Below are 22,956 nucleotides of genomic sequence, written 5' to 3'. Positions count from 1 at the left end.
GATTCCTTAGACTACTTCCTGCTGCTGAGGGGCGGGCTTGACCTTTGCCCCTCTCGTAGAGGTAATCTCTTGTGCAGTATGGAAGCTTCGCCTGTCAGTAAAAAAGCCCATGGCCGATGAGCCGAGGCCGGATTAGAAGGTGGATACCCGGCAGAGACGGAAAAATTTCGGGAGATATCAGGCACGGAGGTTGACTCCAGACAGAGGGGACTGTCACATGGAACTGAGGACTGGGTAGCCAGGTGTACGGCATGACTTAGAGTAGGATAAGCAGGCTGTCATGAGCTAGTCAGGGGACAGCATAGCTTTTGGCCTAGGCATTTATTCATGAAATATTAAGTCTCAGAATCGTTATTTCTGGGAACAAAGTGGATAGGTGGGGAAAAAAGATTTTTAACAGATGGTCTTAACTACACCTTTTCCTACCCCTGACTTTATTCAGAAATCTCAATCTCTCTCTCTCTCTCCCTCTCTCTCTCTCTCTCCCCCTCTCTCTCTCTCTACCATTCTTTCTCTCCAACCTAGTGTTAGGGAGTTGGAAGGGAAAGGAAGTGGAAAAGAGTGGAAGAGAAAAGAATCCACGGAGTAGTCAGAAGTCGGTCCAGGGACCCAGATGGACTCTTGTCTCTTCAGAAACTGCTCTCTGGGCAGTGTCGTATTCCTAGTCGGCCTCCATGCTGGGTAGCCAGGAATGACCTTCAGCTCATTTTGTTTGCTGGGTTTTGCTTTGCTGTTAGGCAAGCTCTATGTAGCCTTAACTGTCCTGGAATTCACTCTGTAGACCAGGCTGGCCTGGATCTACCTGCTCTTTCTGCCTTTCAAGTACTAGGATTAAAGTTGTGTGCAGCCATACCTGGCTTACCTTCAATTCTCGATTTCTTCTCCTTTGCCTCTGAAGTGCTGTGATGGTGGGTGAGTGCCATTTGGTCCTACCAAATGGTTCAATACAAAACGATTGGTTTATGTACTACTGAGATTGCAACGAGAGCTGCCTGCATGTTAGACTCTTGTCCACTGAGCTACGTCCCCAGCCCCTTCTGTTTAAAGTTATAATTACACCATTTCCTCTCTTCCCACATACTCCTCCTTGGTCTCCAACTCACGGTCTTTCTCCCTAGTTGTTGTTACATGCATACAGGTAACCTAACCCACAGCCACTTACTAAACCAGCCTGGTCCCTTCCTGCATCCCAAATCCTTGTCCTTACACACACAGCTAAGTGCAGCCTTCATCCCTCATCCAGAAACCCTCTCTTTGCAACAATGGAGACCACTACAGAGAACCACAGCCAATCAGAATGCAGAGGCATGCCAGAAATGTCATTGTCATTGTGGTTGATGGTGGGGCCTTGAAGGGGTGACTGAGTCCGTGGGCTAATTCTCTAAGGCTCTACTAATGTCCTATATTGCTTTCTGCCGCTGTGATAAGACCAAAAGCAACTCAGGAAGGAAAGGTTTATTACATCTTAGAACTTACAGTCCTTGGGCTGGAGAGATGGCTCAGTGGTTAAGAGCACACTGTCTGTTCTTCCAGAGGTCCTGAGTTCAATTCCCAGCAACTACATGTGGCTCACAACCATCTGTAATGGGATCTGATGCCCTCTACAGACAGGCGGATGCATATGCAGCAGAGCACTCAAAAAGTAACTTGCTTGGGTATTATTCCCTTATATAGAAACAGAAAACAGACTGAAATAGACCCCCTTCTCCCACCCCACCCCCAAAAATCCTGCCACTGCGCCCCATTGCCTCTACTGCTTTGCAGGCATTTACCTCTGCTTGCAGATCTAGGCCCTACCCAGAGTGCTGGTGCCTGAAAATGGATAGATAAGTGCATGGTGCTTGCTTGATAGGCAGGCGGATGTAAGGAGCCCAGGATGGGATAGGTGAGTAGATGGATGGGGTTGGGTAATGAGTGAATGGGGAGAATCAGTGAGAGACAAGTGGATGAGTGGGTGGGTGGGGCAAAGGTGGCTGTGGGAATGCACGGGTGATATGAAGAGGACATCTGCGATGGCATTTGTCTAGACTTCCCTCACGGGAGAGTAAGCTAGGAGGATGGAGACAAGGACTCACGTCTATGGACCATAGCATCCTGTAGGCCCACCGAGGTGATGGGCCAAGTCCCTGTGGCCTGGTCCCACCCTCCCTTCCAAGACAGATGCAAAGTTTCTTCTGGTTGGCTTCTGTAGTCATCCAGTTCTTTTGTGTGTGTTTAGCCAGCCCCCATTTACTGACCCGAAGCTCTATCCTGGGTCATGTGCTTAGTTTTGTGCAGTCCCCAGCATCTGCTTTCAGATCCCTTTTCTATCCCGCGCACCCTCAGGTTAATTACATGGGGGGGGGGGGGCTTTGTGAGGCCCTCAGGGACCCGAGGTGGGAAGGATGGGAGTTCAAATCGCGTCTTTTGATAGATCCGCCCTGGGGTGAGTATGGACAGCACCGAGGTTCACCTTCCTGGACTTGGACAAGACATCCTCCTTCCGTTGTAGCCCAGGCTGCCCTCTAATTGGCAGGCCAAGTGATACTCCTGCCTCAGCCTCCCAAGCCTGGGGCTAAGGAGCACACTATTAGCCCCTCCTCCTTCATCTTTGGTTTCAGAGCTACAAAAAACGAAGACTTTCACCAATGTGGGGTCTCACACCTGTAATCCCAGCACTTGAGAAGTTTGCCAGTGAGCTCCAGGCAGCCTGTGCTACAAAGTGAAACCTTATCTCAAAACAAACAACAAAAGGCTTTGTACTCCTTGATAACTGTTACCTGTATCTTCAGTGTTGAAAGACCTGCCCAAGGGCATACAGAGTGATGACCATAGACGTGGAACACTTGCACACAGGTGATTTTCACAAACACACACTCCTCATAAAGGAGACAGAGCTCTGATCCCGTCCAACTCTGAAGTGCAGCTGTGGTGGGGGAGCGCACTTGAGAGCCTTCTCTATCTTAAGCCTTGAACTGGCCGAGTAGCCAGACAACAATCTCCTACTCATCCTGCCTCCACCTCTCCAGCAGGAGCCTCACAGACACCACCACCATGCCTTGGCCTGTCCCTAGCTGGTGCTGGGGCCTGGAACTCAGGGCTTTATGCACGCTAGGCAAACACTGCCCACTGAGCTACATCCCAGCCTGTTTACTTTAAGGCAGCATCTCACTCTGCAGCCCTATCTAGCCCTGAATTCATCATGTAGACCAGGCTAGCTTTGAATTTGTAGACATCCTTCTTCAACCTCCCAAGTGCTGGGATTACAGGCATGAAACACCGTTACATGGTACACAGCACGAAGTGCCCCGCCCCCTCAATGGTGCTTTGTATGAAAGTCAGGGCCTTACTCATGTTAAGCTTGTGCTTTGTCACTGAGCTCGCTTCCCCCAGACCTCCACAAAGTACATCTTAAAGAGATTGGTGACAAGGAACAGATCCACCACTCCCAGCATGCACTTTGCCGAGTGTATTCAAAGCAAAGGAAACTTCTTGAAAGCTGTGGAAGCAAGTGTGAGCTGACATTCCCCAGGCCTTGCCAGCCCCTGGGGTCAAATAAGGGCAATCATCAACCAGATCCACTCAGAGCAGAGCTGTCTTCCTGCTGGGCCAGGCAAATGCTGCCTCATGATAAGGAGGACTCTTCAGGAGGGGCTGTAGGCACCAACGGGAACAGGAGCTGTGTACAAAACCAGGGTTGTAATATTTGCTTAGAGTTCTCTGCTTAGAGCCGAACAGGATCCAACCGCCCTGTCTAGGAACAAACAGCTCCTGAAAGGAAGTGGCCCAGGCTCTCCTACCAGTTCTTTTAGTGGAGATGACTGTTCAATCGACTTAGGTTTCTGAAGGTCAAAGGCCAAGTTTACCGTTTCCTGTGTGAGCTTGAGTTCATTGCTTAACTTATCTGTGCCGTAGAGAGATCTCAACAGCATACCCTATAATAGAGATTGTTCTGAGCCTGCCAAGGGAATGTGAGCAAATTTCTGGGGTTGGGACCATAGCTGTCAAAGGGGCTAGTGTCATCCACAGGTGAAGCAACTGAAGGTCTCTGGCTAGCTCACTCGAAGGGACATACCCACCCGTCTGAAGCCAGCAGGCTGTGCCTTCCTTGAAGGCTAGGCCCTCCCCACAGCAGGAGAGCATGTTAGGAGTGAAGCCCTGGACAATGGTGGGTTATAACATTTGTGACTCAAGAGCTGCCCGGGAGTCTGGTGTGGAGATAAGCCTAGCAAATGACTGGCAAGGCACATAATTCAGTGTGGCACCGGGCAACAGGCCAGGGGAGGAAGAGGCACCACACAAACCTTGCAGCTCAGACACTCACAGCAAAGAGTGGTGGACCAGCCAGAGTCAGGCGCCGCCTTATCTGCTCCCTGAGCGCTTTGCCTCTCTTGCCTCAGCTTCCTCTCTTGCAGATGGAATTCCAAAGGAGGTAATGACAGCTGGGCCTGCCTCCCTTATGGCTGGCTGCACTGAAGAACCCAGAAACCCAGGCCTGTGAGCAGTACCTTCAAGGCCGACTTGCCATGAGAACAAAGCAGACATTGCACTTCCTCCCCTGGGATTCTGGGTCTGATGGGACCTCAGAACCGCAGTCACAGCACACACCCCAGTCTGCAGTGTCCAGATGCCCGACCGGTGCACGAGCTGGAGCTGAGGTTGTGGCTGACGGGCTCCACATACCCTGAGGGACACTGTCAGCAACGCACTTCAGACAAGTGCTCTACAAAGACAGGAGAGACCAAGCATGGTCCCCAAGACAGGGATCCTGGAAGATGGAAGTGGGGTACACAAAGAAGAAGGAGAAGTTAGCAGACAAAGAACAGAAATGGTCCAGAAGGTAATGGCTTCTCAGCTTCGGGATTGCTGGAAATTAAGTCTGGAGTCCAAGGGCTGTACTGATGGCAGACATCCATAGACAGCAAAAGTTGGCGAGGCAACTTTGAGGCTGTCTTAATTTTTTAAAAATAAAAACAAAATAATGAAATAAGTAAAGATGGTCAGGGGTGGGATCCTATCGCAAGGTCTTTGCCTAGACAAAAAGTTTGAGAAGGAGCAGTGTTTTGAGACAGGGTCTCACTACTTTGCTAGCCAGGAACTCATAGGGAATCTACCTGCTGGGGTCAAAGGTGTGCACCACCACACCTGGCCTCCTGTGAGCCTTTGTTTGTTTGTTCGTTTGTTTGTTTTTGGTAGAAAAGACTGACGAGATTCCCTTCCTCTCTCCTAAATTTCAGTTTGAGGTCGGTCATCCTGTGGGGCGGATCCACTTCAAGCCCCGCCCTCTCTGGGCTTTGTTCTGGATCCCTCCTCAACCTTCCTTCTCAGGTCCCACAGCTGAGGCCTCTGAGCGACCTGGGCAGGGCCATGAGTGAGAGGCGGTCAGGTCACCTCTAGGTAGGACAAAATGAGAACAGAGCCAAGAGCTGATAGTAGCCAGGACACCTTGGCGCAACTGCTCTGCCCAGCTCTGCCACCCAGTCCTGGCCCCGTAGCTTCTGGTGCGGGCAGATATGGGATCCTCCCAAAACCAGCCAGTCACTCTCCAGGTACTGTTCCAGACTGCCTACCTTCTCTATGCCACTTACACACCCGGGCCACTCACCCAGCTGCTTAGGCCAAGGTCCACACCAAGACCCTAGCTGGGAGCCCTGCTTGGAGCAGCTGTAATTGGAGCAGGGGCCAGGAGGAGGTGGTCACTCACCTCCCGGGAGGGCTAGCATAGGCTACAGCCCTCTTAATTTGGCTGCCTTCTCTAGGTGACATTTACAACAAAAGTCCCCAGAAGACCATGATCATGTCCTCTCTGAGGCCCAGAAATGGGCAGGGGCCTCCTGGTGACATAGACTTTTCTGCCCTCTGAGATGGACCACTCAGGTTCTAGGCCATAGATCTAGAGTCTGCATTTTTAACTCTTTAACCCTGCTTGTATGAGACTTTCTCTGTGACCAGGGACAAGTCACTTCCTATCTCAGGGCCTCGGGACAAAATGGGGGATTGATCCAATCTGCCCACCCGTCTGGACATTCCTGGGTAATTGAGCCATTGCAAGACTGCTGCAGGCTGGATGCTGTAAGGACTTACATAAGCAGTTGCTTGCCTTTATTGACTCGGAGGCAAATACCTTGGATGTGAGTCACCAGTCCTCAGCCCCAGGCCTGCATCACCTGCATGAAGCCACCGTCCAGCCCGGTGGGTGTACTGGATGGGTGTGCTGCTGGGCCTTGAGACTGGAGAAGCAGGATGAAGGGAAGCTCAGACTCCTGCCCATACTTGACAAAATGAGTAACAAATCACAGGGAGAATGAACCCATAAAAATTCAAGAGACAGCCTCCCTCCGTTGAAATGCCCCAGGGCCTGTTTCCAGGGACACAGGACAGCACTGGTTGAGAGTGGACACTGTCCTATCCGGGCTGGATTAGCCTGGGGAATAGGGCATTAAGAGATAACAGGAAGGCAACACGTGACTCCAGCCAGTGATGCTTCAGTCCAGGCCAGCTCCGCTAGCAGGTTAGAGCAGAGTTCGGCTAAGTAGCTCGGGCTAGGCTTGAACTGCTTGCTAATCCTCTACCTCAGCTTCCTGATGCCGGGATCACAGCCACAAGCTACTATGCCTGGCTTTCACAGCCATGCTGAGAGCCAGATGGGTGGGCTGGCTCCCGTGTCAGAATAAGCAGTGTCTGGCAGGGCTGGCTGACAGTAAGACAGGAACTTGCATGAGCGCCTCATGGCAAGTGGCAGGCCCAAGGAGGAAATCACATGAGTGACTGATGAAGGGACCACAGGCCGCTTCCTGAAAACTGGTCCTTCAGGCCACAGCAAAGTGACTGCGGTTGGCTGACAAGGGATACTGACACAAGCAAAGAAAGTTTGCAGGGTCGTGGGAACCACCCAGAACCCCAACCACCCAGAAGGCAAAGCAGAGGGTAGGGGGCAGAAACTTGAAACCATAGCATGATAGCAATGAATTTAGAGAAAAACATCAGCTCACAACTAGAATAATTTTGAAGAACCCAGCCACTCAGCACCAGGGTCACAAGTTCATGAAGAAGACTCACCCACACACAAGTCCCTAAACACAAAGACTGGGTTTGGCTTACCTGATACACACTACATAGCCTAGCCTGGCTTCAAATTCCTGGCAATCCTCTTGTCTCAGCATCCCTCCTAAGTGCTGGGTTACAAGCAAGTGCCACCACAGCTGGGTCATTCATGTGAGCATGCGTTTGTGTGAGCATGCGTTCGTGTGAGCATGCGTTTGTGTGAGCATGCATTTGTGTATGAGTGGGACTCATGGGCCACAGTGCTCATGTGTCTGTCCTGGCCTCAAACCCTGTTTTGAGACATGATCTCAAGCTAGCTGGTGAGAACTTCCGGAGGTTCTCCTTTCTCAGTCCCACTGGGATTACAACCCACCAGCAAATCCAGTTTGATGTGAGTTTCACACTTTGCAAGAAGCACTTCACTCTCTGAACTATCTTCCCAGTCCCTAAACTTTTTAAGAATGAAGAAGGAGGCTGGTGTGAAATACACACCTTTAGCCACATTATTAGGGAGGCAGAGGCAAGTGCATCTCTTAAGTTTGAGGCCAGCCAGTGCTGCAAAGTAAGACTAAGTCTCAAAAAATAAGAATAAAATATAAAAGGAAGACTGCACCCAGAACGGCAATCCCCAGGAAAAGGAGTCCCCAGGGAAGGGAGAGGTCAGCGTGTGAGCTCAAGGCCAGGGTTCCAGTTTGCTTCCTGTTGCTGTGACAAATGCCACCACCAAAAGCAGCCTAGAGGAGGAAGGTTATGTCCCAGCTCACACTTAGGTAACAGGTCAGGGGAGGCGCCTGGAGCAGAAGCCATGAACAGGAGCTTACCAGCAGGCTCGCCGGGCTCTCTCATATAGCCCAGGCTTGCCTGCTTAGAGATGGCCCATCCACTCCTCCTTTATCAATTAGTGATAAAATAATAATTTTTTTTAAAATTGCCCATAGACACACCCATAGGCCACTATGATTTAGGAAATCCCTCAATTGAGCTTCCTTTTCCCAGGTGACTCTAGTTTGTGTCAATTCGACAAAAACAAACCGCACAGCCAGCCTTGGTTATACACGTGAGTTCAGAGCTAGCCTGTACTATATACGATGTTTTGTTTTGTTTTTTAAACAGGCAAACTGAAGGGAGCTAGGGATGTAGTCAGCTAGCAGAGTGCTGCTTGGTGTGTACGAAAGTCTAGATTTGGCCTGGGCGCCACAGGAAACCTGGTGTGGTCGTACACACCTGGAATCCCAGACTTGGGGAAGTGGAGGCTGGAGGATTCAGGTCCAGGTCACTGTTGGCTTTAGGAAGTTTGAGGTGAGACAGTGGACTTGAGATACAAGGAATGGAGGGGGCTGGGGAACATAAGGAATAAAAAAAAAAAAGATCATTGTTAGGTAAAAAGCAGTGCAAGTTTGAGGGCGGGGCTTTGTATGGCCACACCCACATCACTGCCTGGGGGGTGGGGGGGACAGGAGACAGGGATGGCCTGTTGTTATCCCAGTGCTTGGGAGGGAGCCTGGGAGCCAGGGGGCTACCCAGACTATCAGAACAGGCAAGCTCTAGTTTCAAGAGACAGAGTCTGCCTCCACAAATAATGTAGAGAGGAAAGACACCAGACATCCACCTCCAGCCCTACACATGTGCACCTGCTCCCACTGTGTTCACCCACATATATGTGGATACGCACACACACACTCACAAATATACACAAAGAAGCAGAAGAAATCAATGTGACTTCAAGACTTTCCACAGCATTCAGTGCTAGAGGGCAAGTTGGGAGCCAACCCTTCAAAGTTGTGTAGAAAAGAGGAAGCCAAGAAAACTACACCCAGTAAAGTTGTTCAGATTTATAGAGAACATGGAAAGGTCAGAGAAAATAGCACCCATGAGCCCTTTTTAGAAGTAAGACTAAAACGGCTAGGCAATGAAATCTAGCTAGCTGTTTAAAAGGGTATTTTTTTTTTAGCGGTAAAATCCTGACTCTCATACAAATATAAAATGAACACATGTCAAAATTTTTACTTAACTCGTTAAGTAATTAAGGGATGAATAATATATGACAGCTGGTTCAGAAGGAAATTGGAACGCACATATGTAGGCAAAGAAAGAATGCTGACTAGATTCACATCTCTATGCGGAGTTGACCAATACCTGCAGGGCAGCGAATGGTCGCGTTCCATCGGACGTCATTCATCTGTGCCTTTGCAACAAGCTCCTCAGCCGGCATTGCAGCCAGATTTCCACAGCTTTGATTTGACCGTGACACACACCGCCTAAAGTATAAGGTAGCTGAGTGCAGAGTGTAAGTCGCTGATGGAGCACTTAGCTGGCTTCTGTGAGTGTGAGGCTCTGCGTTCCATCCCTGGCACAGAAGAAAGAAAATAAAATGAGGCCAAGCTTTCTATTCCGGAAAAAAATGAACCTTGGGAGCCGGGGTGGAGCCGGGGTGTCAGGGAGGAAGGTTACGCGGGAGAGGGATGGGGAGATGGATGGGCACCCTTTTCAGTCCAAGAGCTGATCCTGTTCTTCTTTCTTTGTGCTGGTTAGGTCTCCTTGGTCAACTTGACACAAGTCAGAGTCCTCTGGGAAGACGAGACCTTAATTGATGGACTGCTTCCACCAGATTGGCCTGTGGGCAACCGTGTGGGGCATTTTCTTGATTAGTGATTGACATGGGAGGGCCCAGCCCACTGTGGGCGGTGCCGCCCCTGGGAAAGATGGTCCTAGGTGGACTAGAAGAGCGGCCAAGAGAACCAAGTGGAGTGAGCCAGTCACAGCTCTCCTCCATGGCTGCGGCTTTACTTCGTGCCCCCAGGGTCCTGACTTGAGCTCCAGTCTGTCTCCCTGATGACAGGTCTAACCTCTGAGGGGTTAGCCTGCTCTAGTTGCTCTTCACAGGTGTTTCATCACAGCAACAGACAGAAAACATTCTCCAAGTGCAGCTCAGGGCTCAGGCTGGCCTGAAACTCAAAATCCTCCTGCTTCAGCCTCCCGAGAGCTGGGACTACAGCACACGCATCAAATCTGGCTTCCAGTGGGTTTTTTTTAGTGCATACATGTGTGCATGTGCATGTATGCGCATGCATGTGTATGCAGGACGTGTGTGTGTGTGTGTGTGTGTGTGTGTGTGTGTAAGCCAGAAGTAATTGCTTTGCCTTTTTAATCTACTTATTAGTGTGTGTGCGCCAGAATGCTGTGAAGGACACACATGGCACAGTGTGTGAGTGGGTGTGGGTCACAGGATAACTGGGTGGAGCTAGTTCTCCCCTACTTACTTGACTCGGGGTGGAACCAGGTCAGCAGGCTCGCACAGCTGAGCTACAGCACTGTTTTGAAATTATTTTCTTTGGGTTTATTTTTCTTTCTATTTTAAGTATGTGTGTGACTGTGTGAGTGTATGCATGTGTGAGTGAGTGCCCAAAGAGACTGGACCTATGGTTCCTGATCGCCTGGAACAGCAATTACGGGCAGCTGTGAGTCTCCCAGTGTGGTGCTGAAAGCTAAGCTCCAGTGTTCACAGGGACAGGAAGTGCTCCAGAGAGACAGGAAGTGCTCTGAACCACTGATCTGAACCACTGAGCCTTCTCTTCAGACGCTTGTTGTTGTTGTTGTTGTTGGTGGTGGTGGTGGTGGTGGTGGTGGTGTGTGTGTGTGTGTGTGTGTGTGTAATATCTATCTATCTATCTATCTATCTATCTATCTATCTATCTATTTTTGGATACGAGATCTCACTTTGTAGACTGGAACTCTCTGTAGATCAGACTGCCTGCAACACAGAACTGTCTGCTAGTGCTGCGATTAAAGGTGGTGGCATCTGTAATCCCAGCATATGGGAGGCTGAGACAGGAGGATTGCTGCAAGTTTGCAATCAACTCTGGCTAGAGAATCAAGTCCTGTCTCAAAGCAGTAACCAACGTAGAGGGAACAGGTGTGAGATCGCCCTTTCTTTTCTTGGTGTTGGAGACTGAGCCTGGGTGTCACACGGGCTAAGTGCTCATACACACAGCACAAAATAAATACAGCCATAAAGAACTTTTAAAGAAGTCTTTGAAAGTCTTTCCACCATGTGTGGGGATCCTGGGAATCTAACCCAGGTCCTTGGATTGGGAGACAAGGCTGAGCCATCCTGCCGGTGAGACAGGGTCAGGCTGTTCTCTAAGTAAACAGCCAAAGATGGCCCTGAACTTTGAATGTTCCTGCCTCTTCTCCACTGCCAGGGTTCCAGGTGTCTGCCCACAGCTGGTTATTTGTTTTTAAGGTAGAGTCTTATATTTACTCTGGATGGCCTGGAACTCACGGCAGTTCTGCTTCACCCTCAAGAATGTTGTACTCACAGGAATACACCACTACACGCAACTGAAGCTGACACTCGGAGGGGAGCAAGCTGCTTCCTGCCTTTGTTCTTTCCTGAATGTGTTTATATGTATACAAACACATATACACACACACATACACAAACACATATACACACATGTACACACACAATACATGCACACACACATACACAAACACATGCACACACACACACACCACACATGCACACACACACACACACACACACACACACACACACACCCCACACACCCCTAAGATGATTCCTATGAATGCCAGACCTGAGAGTCACTCCATTTTTAAGCTGTGGGAGTCACTGACAGTTGAATGTAAATAAGCTTTTCAGGAAGACAGTGTGAGGACCCAGAGCCTCTGAAGGTCACAGCTAAAGATAAGATGGCCAGTGTGACTCAGGCCCTGGGACTTGAGTCTGCTGGCTTTCCAACTAGAGCAAGATGAGGCTGAGATATGACTCAGTGGTGAAGTGTTTACCCTTCATGCTCAAGGCATGGTCCCAAATTACACACACACACACACACACACACACACACACACACACACACACTGATTGGGGTAGCTGAGGGCTAGGAATTGCTCAGAAAGGCAAGTTGGTTCCCAGACATTCAGCCCTCTTAGAAAGAGGAGCCAGTGCACTGTTGCCAGAAGTGTGTGCCCTAGCAGTGGGTCCTAAAGCCAGATACGAGTCGTCTAGCTAAGCACCCAGGCAAGCTGCAGAAGATGAGGACACCCTGGCACCTGAGGTCCTCCAGCCCCCAACCCCTACCTCCATGAGCAGAGTTCCAACTCCTGTTCTGAGCCTTCAGCCTCACTCCCGGCTGTACTCCCCTCCCTCACGCCCGGGAAGTGCTGTCTTCCTACCCCAAACTCAGTCCCTCCAGGAAAGCCTCCCCTGAGGGCCACTCCTCAGTGCCTCTCTGCCTGAGCATCATGGGAAGGTCCAGCCCTGCCTCCCTCATCCTGCTGGCTCAGACCCCTACGGGGCCTCATGCCCACCCAGCAGGGAGGAAGGCACACAGCCCCTTACTAAACAACCCCCACCAAGTTCCCAGAGCTGGGGGGTTTCCTCATCTGCAAAGCATGGGTGTGGCAAGATCCTTGACAGTAATCGAGGGGATAATGGGGGAGCCTCGCTATTTTTAGTTTAAGTTTTGTTGAAAAAAAAAAAAAATGAAGAGACCTAAGCTCAAAGAAGGGGGCGGGACTAAGAGACACAAAAGGCCAGGCCTGGTGGCTCAATATTGGGAAGGCTGAGGCAGGGGAATCATGAATTTGAGGCCAGCCTGGAATCCATAATGAGATCCTTCTGTCTCAATAAGCCAAAGGGGGAAAAAAAAAAAAGAAAAAAAAAAGAGCTGGACCTGGCGTTCACAGCTATGTTCCCAACCCTCCTTCACACCAAGGCAGGAGGATATCCCCAAGTTCAAGACCAGCCTGGGCTGTACAGTGTGTTCCAGCAAGCCTGGCCTGTGGAGTTAGACAATTTCATCCCTTACTCATAAAAAGGAAGTGAGATTGTGCTTAAGTGGAAACGCAGTCTTGGTTATCGTCCATGGAGAGACAAGGCTTCCTAGGGAAGAAGCACACGGTATTGGGATACCACAGGACGCCACAGAGGAGTCTTGACAAGGTTGGGCCTACAAACCACTGTCAGCAGAACTACCCTTCTCGGCCTCACCTCTTGCAACTCAGACCCCATATAACCTCCACCATGTCCCCCAAAGCTGCCTGAATAAGGCCTTCTGAGCACCCCAGAGAGCTTCCTGATAAAAGAACTCCAGGGTGAGCTCCAGCACCAGCGCCCTTCCCCAAACCAGTGGGTGAACTGAACTCACCCCCATCCCTAGCAAGGCAGGTGAATGTCAGGACTCTGGGGGAGGGCGGGGGCTGTCACCTCAGTGTCTCAGTCTCAGGGAAGAGTGGCACTTGCCCTGTAGTATAGCGTCTGCTGTTCTGTGTGGGCTGCTCAGCAATCCTGACACAGAGGCGACAAGCAGAGAGCTATGACTAATCTCTGCAGACCCAGCAGATCATGGACCCCCCCCACCCCACCCCACCCAGCAGTTCCCAACAGGCAAACCTCAAGGACCACTCACAGTACTCTTGAGATGGACTCATGTAGCCCAAGCTGTCCTGGAACCCTATATAACTGTGGATGACCTTGAACTTCCAACTCGACAGACTCCACCTGGAATTACAGGTATGAGTCGTTTTATAAGACATTGGATTAGAACCCAGGCTTCGGGCGTGCTAGACAAACAGTCTACCAACTGACCTACATTCCCAGTCATAAGTTCAAGACCTTCTCTCTGCCAAATGTTTAGCTCATGTGGGAGGTACAACGTTGCCATGTTACAAATGAGGAAACCGAGGCAGAATTATATGGAGAATAGGTCACATGACTAGGGATCGGCAGGGCCAGCTGACTCCTAAGCTTTCTGCCTTCTCCTCTGCCCTAGACCTAGGCAAGGTGGGAGTCAAACAAAGCAGGAAGGCTGAGTCTCTGGAGAATGTGGGGGGCTCCCAGTTAAGGTATTGGTGGCAGCCCCATTGGCATAGAATAATCAACAAGGTAATTTTGTATTCATGGAGGCTCACAGGCAGCCTCCCGTCAGCACCTCACAGATCATCACTCTTTCTAAAGGTTCCCAGAACATTTTAAAGACGCCCAGAGTCTCAGACTCCCCAGCTCCTGTACATACAGTCTACTTGCAGTCTTGCTGTGACAGAAGCCACGCTGTGACAGCTACCCTATCTGATGTTCCTTTGCATGCTGGAATGTGTAGGAGAAGTGAAGAGGCTGGGATCTAGCAGGCCCCTCACCCAGGACTGACCCCGGCTCACCCCAGAGCAGGTTCCCAGGAGCTGACTTCAGACGCAGGCAGGAGGAAGCTTTCTTGCCGTGAGAGTATTTTTCCCTCGGCCTCGGAGGGCTGTAAGTGGTGCCAGCCTTGAGGGCTGAAGGGACACAGCTGTGCAGAGCAGATTGTCATCAAGGCAACTGACTGGGCCTAGCTTGACCCTGTGGAAGAAGCCTGGCTCCAGCTCTCAAGGAGGAACAAGGATCCTAAGGAGATGGGCTTGATCTGGATTCAGTCACTGCCCTGCCCTCTTTGGTAGCCTGACTCCGTCCCTGCCCACCCTGGGTGACCCGCAGAGCCTCTGACTCCAGTCCCTGCAGCTGTCAGCAACGACTGTGTTCCGTTTCCTTCACAGTCAGTTGTCGTCTCTGGGCTCCATCAGCACTTCTGTGCCTGTGTTTCTGTGTATCTTCTTCCAGCCCTGGCATCTTGTGAGCTCACAAGAACAGTGTGTGTGTGTTTGCGTGCATGAGTGCCTGTGTGTGTGTGTTCCGTCCAGGGCCTGGACTAAGCAGGCCCCAAGAAGTGTTTCATAGTTCCTACACAAGGAGGAAGAGATCGCTCTGTGGGTAAAAGCACTTACGACATATGTCTGAGACTGGAGTTCAGATCCCCAGAAACCAAATATAGGCCAGACACAGAAGCACAAGAGTCTGTAACCCTCTCAGGCCCACAGGAAATGGGAGGCAGATACAGGGGAACTCCTGAAGCTTGGAGCCAGCTAGTTTGGTTTCCAAAGCCTCAATGAAGGTGAAAGGTGAGGACTGACTCTGGAAGTTTGTTATCTGACCTCCTCACGAGCTGCAAGACATCTACACCCACACACACGTGAGCACCTATGCTCATACTACACACAACCTAGAGGCTATAGCCGCTCACATTGGGCCAAGCTAGAGAACTCATCATGCGACTTCTTCTAGTATACATATAGTAGACAACAGTTGTAGATTCGAAGTCCAATTCCTTCTGCAGTTTGCTTTGGGTTTTGTGTTTGGACACTACTGTCTTGCTCCATAGCCCTGGCTACCCTGCTCCTCAATGTGTTGCCTAGGTTAGCCCCTTGCCCCAGCCTCTTGTGTGTGGGATCACAAGTGCGTATCAGTCCACTGGGTTCCTTTTATTTCCCTGTTGACTTTCACAGCAGATTTTTTTTCAGCTAGTTGAAGTAAGAGCTTGTATATCTAGCATATTATTTTATTTTACAAGGTGACCCAAGGTAGCCTCGAACTCACTAATTCAGCACCGGATGACTTTGAACCCTTGATCCTTTTGCCCGTACTTCCCAAGGGTTGGGACCAGGCAGACTCAAACTTTAAGGAAGAAGATGCTCCCCCAAAACAGATCAGTTTTTCCGGAAAATGAGATTCCAATCTGCCAGAGTCAACACAATGAGAAACTCCCTTTTGCTTTAACCCTTAGGAAAAACATCCTGAGGAGGCTGGGGTGCAGCTTGGTGGCAGAAGTGTTCATAGTTCCTGCAGAAGGCTCTGGATTCAACCTCTGGTTAACCGAGCAACTGCTTTTCTCCCTCGGGCCCCACTTTTTTTTTTTTTTTTGAAAAGAAATTTTTTCATAGTGATCACAATTCCCCTCCACCAACCCCTCCCAGATCCTCCCCACCCACCTAATCCATGCCTTTTCTTTCTGTTTAGAAAACAAACCAAAAACAAAACAAACAGAAACAGATTTAAAAACAACAACCAAGAAAGACATACACAAATAAAATCCATAAAACACAAAATCAGGGGGCCAGAGATGGCTCAGCAGTTAAGGGCACTGACTGCTCTTCCAGAGGTCCTGAGTTCAATTCCCAGCAACCACATGGTGGCTCACAACCAACTGTAATGGGATCCAATTCCCTCTTCTGGTATGTCTGAAGACAGCTACAGTGTATTTATATAAATAAAATAAATAAATATTTTTTAAAAACCCACAAAACCAGAAACCATAATATAGAAGCAAAGGACCAGTAAGACAAAAGAGCGCACAAGGCTACAAACACACCATTGAGTTCACTTTGGGTTGGCCATCTACTGTGGGAACTACTGCTTTTATGCATAGTTAATACACCCAGTGAGACTCCATTGGGGAAAAACGATTTTTCCTTTGCAAGGTATCGCTTGCAGACAGCTTCTTGGTTAGGGGTTGGAGTCCACATCAGCTCTCCCTGTCATTGCTGGGACCCTGTGTCTTGAACCTGTGCAGCCCCTGTGTATGATCCCGCCATCTTTGTGAGCTCATATGCATATCAGTGCTACTGAGTCGGAAAGACTGTTTCCTGAGGCAGCCATCCCCTCCGGCTCTTCCGGTCTTCTGGTCTTCCTTTGTATAGCTCCCCGAGCCCTGAGGGGAGGGCTCTGATGTAGCCGTCCTAGTTAGGACCTAGTGCTCCAAGGTCTCTCTCTGCACGCTGTCCAGCTGTGAGTCTCTGCCTTGGTTCCCACCTACGCAACAGGAAGCGTCTCTGACGGGGCCGAGCAAGCACTGGTCTGTGGGTAAAGCAGAGCATCTTTAGGGATCATCTTACTGCCATATTCCTTTAGCATTTGGTTTTCCTCTAGGCCCATGGCCTATCCTGTTGGGGATTGGTTCTAATGTTTTGGTTTAATGGGGCATCTGCATGTCTAAAGGCTGAAGGTCCTTGCCCCCAATTGGTTTTTGATTGATCAATAAAGAGCCAATAGCTGGGCAAAGGAAGACGGGGCAGGACCTTTAGATCTGTTCAGAGAAGAGAAAATGGAGAATCACCATGATGTTGGGGAGGTGGGAGAAGAGATGGATCAGATTTAGAGCTGTAGGACAGAGAGTCATGTAAGAATTTGGGTAAGTGGCCACTGGCCACTTTCCTGACTGGGCTTGGTGTGGCAGACAGAGGGTTAGAACTGCCCAACCATGAAGCTAGATGGCATTTCAAAATCAAGCTAATGTGTGTGTGTGTTTCATTCACGGATCCGAAGGGTTCCTGAGCAGGTGGCTAGAAGCTTGAGGCCAGCCGGGAGCACAAAGTGGAGTAGCTAAAAACTCAGGCTACACTGTCCAGTCTCAGGGTCTCTGGCCATGGCCGGGTGAGCAGTGTCAGACGTGGTTCTATCTCATGGGCTGGACCTTAAATTCAAGCAGACAGTGGGGCGGTTACTGCCATGCTTGTGTCGCTATTGCACTGGCATAACTGGCAAGTAAGGTCACCACCGTAGACCACAGGGTTTGTGACTGAACTGGTGGCTATATTTCTCCTCTGGCACCATGAAAGCACCTTCCAGTTCCATGAACACTAGGCAGTGGGAGCGAAGGCTCTACTTAGGCACCAGCTCAACTTCCCTATGTCCACCAAGATACGTAAGTATTGTCTTCCGTAATAAGGCCTTACCGTTGGATTGTAGAGTGCAGCCAATAGTCTGGGCAATAGCCTGAGATGTTTGGGGTTTGCAGTTTTCACGGGGCCCCTTCGGCCAATGACTGAACAAGATATAACCCATTCCCCACATTGGAGACATCACTTGGTGCAAATGACCTCTGGGGCTGGGGGCTGTTTGGTGATTCTGTTTCTTTCACATATGTATATGTTATTGGAAGTTTCCACAGTAGTAGGGTCCCACATGACCCTCAAGCGGCCCTCAGTGTTAGCTGTCCCTCCCCATAATCCCTCCCTTACCCCCGTCTTCCATCCCTCTCCCCACTTAGTCTCACTTTGTAGACTTTCTGTCCTCCAGCTCATGGTGATCCTCCTGCCTCAGCTTCCTAAGTGTTGTGCTGACAGGCATGCCTGACCGCGCCTGGCTTAGTAATTTTTCCTCTGTTCCATTTCCTCGTTCATCTCTTCCTAGTCCCTCTGCCATGTCGACGTAGGCAATTCCTCTCTGTTCTGAATAATGGAAGTCGTCCCTCCTTGATTTCAGACACAAGGTTACAATGTCCCCTCCCCGTCTTCCCTCTCCTCTTGGTGAGATTTTGCCTAACCTGTGCACAGGGTAAACTCACTGAACACAGCAGATCATGGGGTGTGGTGGCTCAGGACAGTAACCCCTGCACTTGGAAAGCAGAGGCAAACAGATCAACCTCAGCCACAGAGCCAGCTCAGGACCAACTGCGGTCATACACTCGGACTGGCCGAGAGGGGAAAAGGCAGCGTTGTCTGTTGCCTGTTGCTAACTGTGACACTATTACCCATGGACAGGAACTGTGGAGGAAGAGGAGGGAGGAGGGGAGGGAGTGGAGGGGAGGAGGAGGAGGAGAGGAGGAGGAGGGGAAGAAGGAGAAGGAACAGGAGGAAAACAAGTAGTAGAGGAGGATGTAACTATGTAGGAGGTGCGGTCACTGGCCCAGGCCTTACAGCTGACAAGTGATCCAGCAATCGGACCCAGTGCCAGGCCCCAAGAGAACGACACCCAGCTGATGAAGCAGTAGGCGTTTAATATAGACTTCCCTTTTTCCTTTTTTGAGACAGGGCCTTGAAGTGGAAACTTAAGGATTCTTCGGAAAGTCAGTTGGATGCTGTTTTTGAAGTGGCAGACACGTGAAGGAACATTTCGCTGAAGCAGACACAGGAGAGAGGATGTTCTGCTAAAGCAAGCACGTGAAAAGGACACATGACGAAGGACTTTTTGCTAACCACACAGATGTCTGCCTTACATTGCATAGTCGAGCTGCATTTGTCAGAACGCCATAGAGAGAGAAACGCACCAAAAAACTTTAGTGGTGAGCTGAAGTTTGTTTCCGCTTCCAAGGACTCGGGCTGATTGGATGCACGGGCTGAGGCAAGGCACATGGAGGACACGTGATGTTTGGAGGATATACACAGGACTCTGAGGAGTGATGGAGAGAGAGCTTGGTTTGCTGGTACAGCTAGCTGTGCAATGCCTGTGGGTCTCTCCTGCTCACTGATCTTCGCTTCCCTGAGAGAGACACAGCACAGAACTTCTCCTGGTGTCCCTCCGGGTTCCTCCTGCTGACTCGTGCTGAGGCCGAGCCCTGGCCCTCTCTGCCAGGTCATGTCACCCAACTTTACTGAACTGGACCGCTGATGTATGTGTGAGGTGTTTACGAGTGGATTGGACTGCTGCTGCTGCTGACCTGTAAACGGAACTGCCGATTTCCAGACTACACAGACGGGAGTTGCTCCAAAGAACCTTTCTAAACAGGTCCACTTCCCCCATATCCTTTCTTTTCCATTACCTCTGGTGCATGGTGGGTTACAAGGAGCTTAAAGTGTTTAAGAACCATCATTAAAAATAGGATTTGAAAAGTTAACGTTGGCCCTGGGTTCGGTCCCCAGCTCCGGAAAAAAAAAAAAATAAAGAAAAGTTAACGTTACAGAGTCTCACTATGTAGCCCTAGCTGGCTACCCTCAAAGTCACAGAGATGTACCTGCGTTTGCCTTTCAAAGCCTGGGGTTAAAGGTGCGTGCTACCAGGCCAGGTGCCTACCTCATGAAAAACTGGACTGGGGTTACTATGACCACACTGACCTTTTTTTTCCTCCCTGAAACAAGTTTCTCTGTGTAGCCGTGGGTGTCTTGGAACTCACTCTGTAGAACAGGATGGCCTCAACCTCACAGAGATCTGCCTGCCTCTACCTTCCGGGTGCTGGAATTACAGGTGTGCGCCACCACAGCTGGCTTGATGTTTGACTCCTTATTTTTTGGTGTACGGTATAGGTAAACATTCTGTGCAGCACATGAATGCGTAACCAAGGAGGCCAGAAGAGGGCGCCAGATCACCCGGAACTGGAGTTCCAGAGGTTGTTAATGGCTGCCTAGGAGCTAGGAACCAAGACCTGCTTTGGAAGCACAGCCAGTTCTCTTAACCACTAGGCTAGCTCTCCAGTCTCTTTACTGGACATTTGTTGTGGCCTCGCCCACCCCAGCATCTTCCATGGCTTTCTTGTCTCAGGAGATCACCCTACCATCCCCTCACTTAGCTCCAAGTCACGGGGTCATCTTTGGTTCTGAGTTTCGCTTGTTTCACCCCAAGTCCAAGCCTCCACTGAGTCCTGTCCAGTCTGTCCACAGCCATGCCCACCTACCATTTGCATTCAAGGCTGCTCACTGCTCAGCCACACTGCAGCATTCCCAAGTGGACGGACGCCTGGCCCTTTGCTCTTGGCCTCTGCCGGCCACAGCATCCCTCCCACCAGTCCTCCTCTCAGTGTCTTCCAGGGGAGCCGGGCGTGGTGGCACAGTCTTGAAATCCTAGCAGCGTCACTAGCAAAGTGGCTCAGCAGAGGCTCGTGTCACTAAGCCTGACAACCTGGGTCAATCCTCAGAACTACACAGTGGGAAGGGAGAGCTTCCTGGAGGTTGTTCTCTAAGTCCACCCAAGCACCATGGGGCCTGCACGCACGTATGAGCACGAAGGCACAGAAGTTAATTAATAATTAATAAAAAATAGAATCCCAACCCTCGAGACACAAAGGCCAAAGGATCAAAAGTTGAAGGCCCATCCTGGGTCACATGAAAGCCTGACTCAAAAAAACAACCAGGCCGGGGGCTGGGTGGATGACTCCGTGGTTCAGAGCACTGTTGCTATTCAACAACAGTCCAATGGGGTTAGCTCACGAACACCGTAACTCCAGTTGTAGGCGATCCAGTGCTCTGTGAGTTCCAGGAGCAATACACACACCCGCGCGCACACACATACACACATACACACGCACGCACACACACACACACACACACACAAAATGCACATACATACGTGCAGGCAAAGCTCTCACACGTCCACACACACAAATCTGTTTTAAAATTTAATTTAAAACAAAGCCAGTGAGATGGCTCAGGGCAGGAGCGTGGTGATAAAACAGCCACCCTTCAAGCCTGTTGATCTCCATTCAGTCCCCAGATCCCAAGTAAAGCAGCTCCAGATGCTCTGTGACCTCAGCACACACACTGTGGCACCACCCCACGACCACATAAAGCACACACAATCACATACAAATAACTTTTTTTTTTTTTTGAGATTTTTCAAGACCAGGTTTCTCTGTGTAGCCCTGACTCTCCTGGAACTCACTCTGTAGACCAGGCTGACCTCAAACTCAGAGATCTGTCTGCCTCTGCCCCCTCAGAGCTGGGAGTAAAGATTTGTGCTGCCACCACCCTGTTTGTAAATAACATTTAACAATAAATGAATACAAGAGAAAAGGATAGTAAGGGAGATTTTAGGAAACTTTTAGGAAACAATGGCCCGACAACAACAAAAGGTTTTTTAATACCCGATAAGACCCTCTGAGAGACTCTTGTTTTCCTTTGACCCTCCCTCAGGAAAGTAATCCAGGCTCCAATTCACCAAGAAGCAGACAGACAGGTGCCACCCTGCCCCGTTAGCTATGTGATCTTTTAAAGAAGGTAAGCCGGAAAGTTCTGGCATCAGGCTATGAAGAGAAGCAATGGGGGGAGGGGCACAGGCAGGGAACAAGCCAACAGGAGGCTTCGCCATAAGACAGAACCACCAGGAGAAGACAGGCTTCCGGTACTGGGCAAGGGCTGATCCATACGGAGAGAGTAAAATTAGCTTATTCCCAGCTCCAGGTGGGTCCGGGGCTCACGGATGAACAACCAACGTTTAACTGGGAGAGGAAAATATAGGAGAATATTTTTACGCTCTCCCGGCAAGAAATAATCTTTTTAAAGTGAACTTGAAACTTGCCACATGCCCAAAGAAAGGCAAGCATTTTCTAAGTGTGCAGCCAGATAAGATTCTGTAAAGTAAATGCAGCCTAGCACTCAGCAGACAACGTGACCAGCACCTCCCTCGGCCCCCACCACAGATTGTCTTGGGCATAGGGTTGTAGATGGAGCTCAGCGGGAAGGGCCCTGCTTATCACCGTCCTGGGTTCAGTCCCAAGCACCTCCCCGAAAAGAAGAGAAACCCTAGTACTCTGGAGGTAGTGGCAGGAGGGTCAGGAGTTCAAGGTCATCCTCGGCTGTATAGGGGAGTTCACGGCTGGCCTGGGGTTCAGGAGACTGTTAAAAAATAAAACAAGGGGTTGGGGATTTAGCTCAGTGGTAGAGCGCTTGCCTAGCAAGCGCAAGGCCCTGGGTTCGGTACCCAGCTCCGAAAAAAAGAAAAAGAAGAAAAAAATAAATAAATAAAACAAAAGGCCAGGTGTGGTGCCACATGTCTTTAATCCCAGAACTTGGGAGGCAGTGACAGGCAGATGTCTGAGTTTGAAGTCATCGTGGTCTACAGAACGAGTTCCAGGACAGCTAGTGCGTCACAGAGAAACCCTGTCTCGAAAAGCCAAAACATAAATAGAAAACCAAACCAGTTAGGATGCTGAGCTCAGCTGGCAGAGTCTTGGTGTGGCATGCTGGAAGCAGGATGAGTGTGGGGAACATCTGAAATCCTGGCATTTGAAAGGCAGAGGCAAGAGAGTCAAAAGTCCAGGGTCATCCTCTGCTATTGAGTTAAAGGCCAGCCTGGGCTACTTGAGATCTGATCTAGAAGCAAAATCTAAAGCACAAAGTGGATGGGGCTGGCGACAGTGCTCACCCTGGGTTCCCAACACCCACACGAAGGTTCACAATGGCTCACAAGCGTGTGTAACTCCCGTTCCAGGGGACTCTGCATCCTCTTCTGGCCTGCATGTGACCTACAGACATACATGTAGAGAAAACTCCCCTACATACAGATAAAATAATTCAATGTTTTGTTTTTTTTTTTTATTTTTAAAGAAACATGGTCATTTGACTGTTAGCCTAGCATGGTGGTTCATACCTGCAAAAGCTAGCCTGGGCTACATG

The 22,956-nt window shown here is 50.0% G+C and overlaps 2 long non-coding RNA genes across 2 annotated transcripts; one reads left to right on the top strand and one right to left on the bottom strand.

The window, feature by feature from the left end:
• The first annotated feature begins 3,544 nt into the window (after nucleotides 1-3,544).
• Nucleotides 3,545-19,466, top strand: LOC108349447 (uncharacterized). Its single transcript, XR_001835884.3, has 2 exons — nucleotides 3,545-4,819; nucleotides 18,664-19,466. It is a non-coding gene; the product is annotated as an uncharacterized LOC108349447 (long non-coding RNA).
• On the bottom strand, nucleotides 18,610-21,157 carry LOC134483745 (uncharacterized). The gene is made up of 2 exons (XR_010060630.1): nucleotides 20,241-21,157; nucleotides 18,610-19,021 (listed from the first exon to the last, which is right to left on the bottom strand). It is a non-coding gene; the product is annotated as an uncharacterized LOC134483745 (long non-coding RNA).
• Nucleotides 21,158-22,956: the final 1,799 nt, after the last annotated feature.

The sequence above is a fragment of the Rattus norvegicus genome, chromosome 1 (assembly GCF_036323735.1).
Source record: "Rattus norvegicus strain BN/NHsdMcwi chromosome 1, GRCr8, whole genome shotgun sequence".
In the NCBI taxonomy this organism is placed as follows: domain Eukaryota; kingdom Metazoa; phylum Chordata; class Mammalia; order Rodentia; family Muridae; genus Rattus; species Rattus norvegicus.
This window is presented reverse-complemented; position numbering and strand designations above follow the sequence as displayed.